The following is an 8,985-nucleotide window of genomic DNA, read 5'->3' as shown; positions in this document are numbered from 1 at the left end:
CGATTAAAATGATCGACACCACGAATAGTTCGATCCCCGTATTTCGATTAAGATAATAGGGGTGATTCAGGTATGATAACACTGTGGCTCACAGAGTTAAAATTTATATTTCCAACACTTAGTATACACGATTGAATAGATATAAACACTTAATGACTTAGAACGGTAAGAGACTTAATGTTAGAAGTTAGACGTTAGATCTTTGACTGACTGGGCGCTCTAGCGTCGAGACGGAAGAAAGTTCAATGTGGGTGTGCCCTTTTTCATGACGACCGCGGATTCGTTGTTTATACTTTTCGTTAAGAAAGTGAGGGTAACAATCCGCGATGTCGATTGGTTTTGCCCTACGCGGATGCTTGAAGGGATGGGGAGAAGGTCTCCTACCATCGTGGTTGATAGATGACCTTGTTCATGGGAAAACCTGATTGTTTTATTGGCTAGCTGTTCGCTGTCTCCGTAATGCTTAAGAGCACGTGATAAACCCAAGGACCTTTCTAAAAAACCAGCTGAAAACACTTCCAGAATTAGAAAGTCCTTTTGGCAAACAGATGTGCTTAGACCATGTGTGCGAACAATGCAGCTAGAATTGCAACTTTATGGTGGGTCCTTGGGTCTATGGAGTGTTCGAAGGACGACACGTAGACCGTTGTTTGGCAAGCCGCGCGGGATGGCGTGCAGATGTGTTGCGCGGCAGAACACATCTCATCTCATTAATCTTCCCGTCACCGACAACACCAATCGCGATTGCAAACATTCAACACAAAAACCAGGACGTTGGTGAGTCCGACATGCCACGGACCCACAAAATGAAGCACTGCAAGGTCTTTAAAGCCAAATCGGCAACCAAACAATTCGAAATAGTAAAGAAAAGGCATCACTCTGCACTAATTACGGTGGTTCCCTCTGTTGCATCGTTAATTATTAAGGCTTTGAAGGAGCCACTTAGGGACCGAAAAAGGCAGAAGAATATAAGACATAATGGGAATCTATCATTTGATGATATCGTTTCCATTGCTCGGTCGATAAGACCGAGATCTATGGCAAAGTACCTTAGTGGTACTGTTAAAGAAATATTAGGTACTTGTCAATCAGTTGGATGTACTGTTGAAGGTAGACCACCACGAGATCTTATCGAAGAAATTAATGGTGGAAAGCTCCAAGTCCCAGATGAATAATATGGTAAGTTTAGAGCTCCTTGCCAATATTTTCAGCACAATGTCTCATTTTATCAAATATTAGAGTTTATTATACAACTAAAATGATGGATAGTTAAATAAATAAGTGATATTTATATTGTTATGCAAAGTATTTTCTTCGAGCTCTGGGTAGGGGTTAACATCCCATCCACCTGACAGCTGTAACAATTTATAATATTGTTACAGATTCTCAGGGATATTGCTACTGAGGAGAAAACCTCAATAAAAAAAAATCATCATTTAATATACCATAAATATGTGGTATTTTAATTATAAAAATTTTACATTCCCATTGTTACAGATTTGTCATAAGGAGTAAAAAATAAAACATTTTTAATATGAAGGTGTTGTATTTTTATGTATGTTTCCTCCTTTTAATGAAATAAATAAATTAAAAATGTTTTAATACATCATATACCTTGTACACAATGAATATGTATCACACATCCAAATAACATATAGTTATTACATTTATTTAATGTTAGATATACTAATTATAACATGTAACAAATATGTCATATAGTTAGAATAATTTGTTTGCAAATACTATACTAAAAATGATTTTTAAACATAATGTTACTATATATTTTCATTCATATAAAATCTATCTTTACTTTAGATTTGAAATGTCTTAAAGAAAGCTGGATCTAATTATGATAAAGGTTTCGTTTATTTTAAATTTTTCTTATTTTCTGATTTGTTAATTTATATTTTTCAATTCCGAAACGATCAAGAAATATGATAAACGTTATCAGCAGTGATTAATAATATTAATAATTAATTTTATTAAACATTAATAATATTTACTTTTTATATTTATTTACAGTCGTTAAAACAACAATTTTCTTACAAGATATTAATGAGTTTAGTGATGTAAATGAAGTCTACAAAGAATGTAAGATATAATTTTTAATTTTATTTATATAAGTGTATGTTATATTTGTGTATATATCCACGCACCATTTTTTCCCTTTAGTTTTTAAGGAGAACTATCCAGCTAGATCTACATTCCAAGTTGAAAAGTTACCAATGGTAAGAAGCAATACACATATAAATATTTACATATAATTCAAAATCTAATTGCTAACATTAAACATAAAATGTTACTGTAGGGAGCAAAATTTGAAATTGAAGCTATTGCCTTTGTTGGGGAGAATAGAAACAATTTGAATATTATAAGCAAGATTAATTTAAATTTTATATATTAATGAAATATGTTTGCATTTAAGCATTTAAATATTATTTCGAATTTACTATCTTTATGTATGATGCTTTTATGATTATATTGATAACAATTTGGTCCTTTTGCCATATGTATATTTAAATATAAGTTTATTTTTTAAAAACAAATAATGGGAAATATCTTCCATAAATTATATTAAATATTTTTGTACTATTGAAAAACCTTAGAAATAAATATTTTTGGGAAATTTCCTCTAATATTTTGCTTTATACGAGACATATAAAAAGAATAAAGAACGTAAAATAATGAATGTTAATAGTAACCTGATCAAAGTCACCAAATATTTCATGTAACATTAACATAAAAATTAAATGTATAAAAAACACACTTTTAATAGTATTTCATTACAAAAAATAATACTTTGTAATAAATATCAGGTGTAGTAAAAGAACATTAGAAGTAAAAGTTAAACAGTAAAAGAACATCATAAAAAAGAAAGGAGACATTTATGTATTTTCATAATAATTTATAATGCTATGACAAAAGTATAACGATAAATGTAATTTTTATCTCGTAAAGTAAAAGTAAAATCCTGAATATTGTAAGAATATTATATTTAAAATGTTTGTGTTTAATATCTCATTGTAATAAATAAACAAAAATATATATGACTGTATCCTAACGAACAGTATGAATGAATATGAATGATTAGAGAATAAACATGGACAACAACCAAACATAGAGGCAAATATGGATAGTATTGTGTTACATAGTGGGTGGTCCGTCATTCATGATACAAATGTGGTTAGACAGATTCTATGGTTCAAAATAAGACGAAGATCCAAAATTAACAAAATCGCGTTAGGAATTTCGTTTATGAAAAATCGAGTTTGAAAATTCATGAAGTGTAAGTGAATACGAACAACCATTTCATAAAAATGCAAGAGGTGGTACCCAATTTCTACTACGCTTTGTAGTACCTAAAGCAGTAGACTGTATTCGATGTTTGTAGCGTATTAAAATGTCTTAGGAATATTTGAATAAATTGTAAAGGCACATCCGCATTGTTTTATTACTATGGTGTGTTATTATGTCACAATTCGACGACTTGAATGTAAATCTACGTTGAGTTATATAGTTCATGTTACAGCGGTTCTACATACCTCGATATCATAACCTCTTCCACTCTTTTCGAACGAGATTTACCACGTGTGATTGTCGTTCCTGTTTCTTTTATTCGATTGTGTCTCATTTTGGTATTTTTTTTTTCTTTTTTTTTTACATACAAGTTGTCATTACAATGCCACCTAAATTTGACCCTAGCGAAATCAAGATAGGTATATTTTTAATATTTCATTTTAATATGTACTACAAGAATGTAAAATTTCCTCACATGTGTTTATTTGTTTCAATAGTCTATCTAAGATGCGTTGGAGGTGAAGTAGGAGCAACTTCATCTCTGGCTCCAAAAATTGGTCCACTCGGTTTAGTAAGATTCTATTTTATAAATTTAAATTATTTATGAATAATATTTCTTCTAAATTTTGAGAAATTATTCTATTTTGTAATTGTAAATATTAATCGTCTTCTTTCATTATTTGATTCTATTTTACATTCTATTAATAAATAAAAAACATTTATATAGTTGTTAAATGTTGGTTTATATTTATAGTCTCCCAAAAAGGTTGGTGATGATATTGCCAAAGCTACCAGTGACTGGAAGGGTTTAAAAATTACCGTCCAGTTGACAATTCAGAACAGACAAGCTACAATTACGGTGGTTCCCTCTACTGCATCGTTAATTATTAAGGCTTTGAAGGAGCCACCTAGGGACCGAAAAAGGCAGAAGAATATGAGACATAATGGGAATCTATCATTTGATGATATCGTCTCCATTGCTCAGTCGATGAGACAGAGAATCTATGACAAAGTATCTTAGTGGTACTGTTAAAGAAATATTAGGTACATGTCAATCAGTACCATCGATAGCCCTACGGTTCTTTCACCGAATATTCGGAAGAATAGAAAAAATCTAACAAACGCGCGCGTAGTGGGGATATCGATGGTCAATAAAGGAAAGAATCTGTTTCGTTTTGAACCAAAAGATTCATTCTGCCCCGAGCTGCGAAGTGCGAAAGGTTAAACGAAGCAAACACAATTAGAGAAACTCAGTTTCCTGTTGAGTGCCGAAGCGTGCAGACGTGTGTCTAGTGCTCTGTGGCGCCGTGATTTTGTGACGCCGTGATCTAGTGACGCCCATCTGTCGATAGTGAATCGAAACAGACATAAACCAAGTGTTTCGTATCTTACTAGTGAAAAATTCCAACGCTTCTAATCTCTACCCGAATCATAGCCTCATACCCTCTCGACTAGTTATTCAACTTGAATTAACTAGCTCGATGATGGCCCAAGAATCGCGACCAGGCTCTTGTAATGTCAATCCACATCAGAGACCAGGCTGTTGTCACGACCGGCTCGCTTTAAAATCGGAGACAAAGCTGTGGCGGCACTCGGCGACAATGTATATCGCTGAAGAGCCTAATGAGCCATCAATATCCCAACGGTCCTTCCGCCGAATGTTCGAGGAGAATGCGTGCGCGGTAGCGATCGCGGACGCCTGGCAAACGGATGGATAGTGGGGATATTGAGGGGCGACAAAGGATCCGATCGGAAGTCAAAAAATTGTAAGAACTACAGTCTTGAAAAGTCACGCCTAGAGCTCGGAAGTAAAAATTGTGAACTGTGTTAGAAAAAAAATAAAGTTTCTTTTTTTGTTTATATTTATTTTTTCTATTTTTTAATGTTATTTTACGTGACACTCTCTTGAGTAAAACCTTCTCCGTGGCAAAAGAGCAACATATTCCTCCATACTAGTGACACCAAAAATATTAAAAAGCGTAAGCTAGAAACAGTTAAAACAAACACAAACGCTAATCAGAACGAACAGTCAATAGGCTGTGTAACCAACTACAATAGATACTCAATTCTAGAATCCACAAATGACTCCATGGATGTTGCTGATTCATTAACTAACCAACATACGCCAAAAAATTCACCTCCTCCACCTATATTCGTTGATGATGTCATCGATATACAAACAATGGTAAAGTCCATTGAGAAAGAAATCAACAATGAGAAATATAAATTAAAAATAAACAATAACCAAGTTAAAATTCTGCCGGCTAACCCGGCCTCATATAAAAAGATAACAAAACTGTTAAAAACCTTGAATGCTAACTTTCACACTTACCAACTTAAACAGGAAAGACCTTTTCGAGTGGTACTATGCAACATCCACCACTCGACTAACTTAGACGAACTGAAGTTCGAACTCTTTAAACTTGTAAACTTTAAACTGGTCATGAAGTAGTTAACATCAACAATATTAGACATAGGATCTCTAAAAACCCGCTATCTCTATTCTTCATCGACTTAAAGCAAAAAACCAATAACAAACAAATATAGAACATAAATCGATTGATGAACTCGGTAGTAAAAATCGAACCTCCTTTAATAAGAAAGGAGGTAGTACAATGCAAAAGGTGCCAAAGGTACGGTCACACGTAGAAATACTGCAATCATAATTTCCGCTGCGTCAAATGTACAGGTACATACCTCACTGATCAGTGCACTAAGTCATCAAAAATCCCAGTGAAGTGCCTCCACTGTCAAGGAGACCATCCTGCTAACTACAAAGGTTGCTCAGCCTACAAAACCCTATACATAAACAAGTATCCTAAACTCAGAGCCAAAGAGACAATCAATCAAACGCCCAGTCCTCCAAAATTCACTACTACTTCAATCTCCTCTGTCCAAGTAGTACAAAGAAATCAAAACAATCTGAAAATAGGGACCATTCCCAAAATAGTATTCCCAATCTACAAAATACAGACTGTAAATTCGACCAATCGCGGAGAGACGCAATCGCGAAGATACACGTCAACGGGAGTCGTGAATTCCCGTTACGATTCTACGAATCGAGGCCGCGAGTAGACCGATCCCCTGATTTCCGTTAAGATAATAGGGGTGATTGAAATGATATAACTCCGTGATTAACCGTGTTATAAATTATGTATTTTCCAACAACTTCGTAGAATCACACACTTTAGTAACGTCGCTGAGTATGAGAACTGTCTTGATTGGTACCGCCCTGATCTTGATCAGATTTTGACTGACAATCTGATAGATGAAGGCCCCCGTGTTGTAATAGACGTAGCGATTGACCTGACTTTGAGTCAACCGACTCAACAGAATCAACCGAATGACAAAATGACTAGACTTTGACTTCTTGACTTTGACTGTTCGTTGGTTATGAGAACCAGTAGAGTTGACCCTCTTGATGGCGTAGAAGCAGTAGTCGCAATAGTAGCAATAGGAGCAATAGGAGCCGTAAGAGCCGTAGGAACTGTGAGAACTCTAGGCACTGTGAGAGCCGAACGAACTGTGTGAACTCCAGGCACTGTGAGGGCTATAGGGACTCTGTAGTTCGTTCGTGATGTGATGTGATTCTGATGTGATTACGAAGGAAAGCTCGGTATGGGTGTGCCATTTGAATCAAGAACGCGGATTCGTTGCTCACATTTTTAGTTAGGAAAGTGAGGGCAATGATCCGCGATGCCGATTGGGTATGACCACTGTTGGTAATGAAGATGGGAGGAAGAAGCCTTTTACCAACGTGGTTCATGGGCGACATTGTTTATGGGAAAAACCAGCCTTTCCGTTAAGCAACGATTTCGTTTTTCCCATTAGGTAACCTGCTTTCTCCGTAATTAGGAAGAACGTACAATAGACCTAACGACTTTTTAAGTACCAGTTATAAACCGAAAATACTTGCAGGATTAACGGTTCCTGCAAGCTAATAAGACTCGGTTTATGGCGGGGCCTTAGGTTTATTGAGGGTTTCTCTAACGGTGCTTGGGCCTTGACGGTCAGACAATGAAGAACGTCGCGCAGACCTTTTCACGCGACGTAACAAATATCCTTCTATTAATTTAAAATAATTAAGCTTTTAATTTATGCCATTAATCGGAAGCAATTCTACTATTCATTTAAATCAATACCACCAACTCGTAGCGATTAAATTAATGATTTATTTTGTTTTATTTAGTATTAACGAAATCTTTCGAGTCTTCGAAATGGTATTTTGTTTCTATTTAATTTTATTTTTTAATTTTAAACACAGTATTTAATTTTTCACTTAACTATTTCATATAAAACAGTGCTAATACAAAGTGTAACTGTAGAGTATCTAAAGATGAAATGTAATTCTTCGTGCTCGCTCGAAGCCAAAGAATTAAATCGCATTCATGGAATTGAAGAAGCAAATGCAATCAGGTGGCAACCGATGGCAACGAGGTTTGGTTTCTTCGATGGTAAGTTCAATGTTCAAATATGATTATGTGGATCCACATACTATACCTATTCTAATTAATAAATTTCAATACACGCTACTTCTTTGTTATCAAATAATTTTACATTTTCTGCTTCCGATGCTTAAAAACTCTACGTAAATAGAACCCAAGCGTAATTACCTCCCCGTGATGGGACCGGATAATTGGTATCGTTTCCCAAATAACAATACATGAAGTACTATTCTGAAAGTGTAACGTTAATTTTAATATTAAGATTAGATTGCTATTGGTAAACAACATATATTAATAATTTCGAGATATATCAAGCTAAAAACTATTTTAATAGTTTAGCCTAGTCTAGATCATCCAAAACCTTTTGATGAACCAGACTGGATTAATAACCTCTTACGGGGGCACCATCTGACGTTGTAGAACGTCATGGGATGTCCTGGGACCTCGTGGATCGTCGTAGGACGTCGTGATACGAGGCCTGCTGCTTGTTATCTCATCAAGCAGAAGAAGCCTAGTTAAGTACTATAAATCCCCACCTTCGCCAATTTATTTATGTGGTTGTGCAAGGTAAGCCGCGCTAAAATGTCACGAAAACCCTACATCAGCTCAGAGTTCACTGCCATTATCATGTTCTGAAGAAGTCCAAATGTAACAAGGCTGTTTTAAGTTATTATTTCAAGTATTTGATGAAACGCCGATTCAGAGCCGCCTTTTCTCCATCCAGTATTGATTATCCGTGGTACTCCCTACCGGTTGGAGAAATGTAACGTGACTCTGTCTATCTTTTAAATGAGACTCATAGTTCAGCAGGCTCTCATCTTCGTCATCAGATGTTCGAGTTCAAAATCGAAAAAAAAACTCTATTTTTAGTCTAGACATTATCGAGAAAACACCAGTCTTGGTTTTCCTTAGCACAGAAGACCTGTTGCACTTTCAAGAGAGTATTGTTGTGTGTTCCAATCCATTCTTTTGTAGCTTCGCTAGGTAGTAGTCACTTGGTTACCGGGATGATTTTCGCCAGAAAAATCCATGCCAGAAATTGAGATGGTTTTAAAGATAGAGCACCACCTCTTAGAGAATTCCATATTTTCCTCTATTTTTATTACTACTGGGATAAGACTCTAGGAACGCCCGTTGGCCGATCAAGTGTTCAGCTTGATTAACCTCGGATCATTGGAGTACAAGTAAATATCTCCGGATCTACGATTGCCACAAAAACTTGTTATCCAAGATGTGATATGGA

General features: G+C 35.3%; 1 long non-coding RNA gene and 1 pseudogene across 1 annotated transcript; both read left to right on the top strand.

Moving 5' to 3' along the window:
• The first annotated feature begins 1,825 nt into the window (after positions 1-1,825).
• LOC125386722 lies at positions 1,826-2,229 on the top strand. The gene is made up of 3 exons (XR_007227104.1): positions 1,826-1,858; positions 2,023-2,091; positions 2,173-2,229. It is a non-coding gene; the product is annotated as an uncharacterized LOC125386722 (long non-coding RNA).
• A 1,332-nt stretch (positions 2,230-3,561) lies between these two features.
• Positions 3,562-5,111, top strand: LOC125386710 (annotated as a pseudogene).
• Positions 5,112-8,985: the final 3,874 nt, after the last annotated feature.

The sequence above is a fragment of the Bombus terrestris genome, chromosome 17, assembly GCF_910591885.1.
Source record: "Bombus terrestris chromosome 17, iyBomTerr1.2, whole genome shotgun sequence".
Classification (NCBI taxonomy): Eukaryota; Metazoa; Arthropoda; class Insecta; order Hymenoptera; family Apidae; genus Bombus; species Bombus terrestris.
The sequence above is the reverse complement of the archived record's forward strand: the minus strand, read 5'-3'. Positions and strand labels throughout refer to the sequence as shown.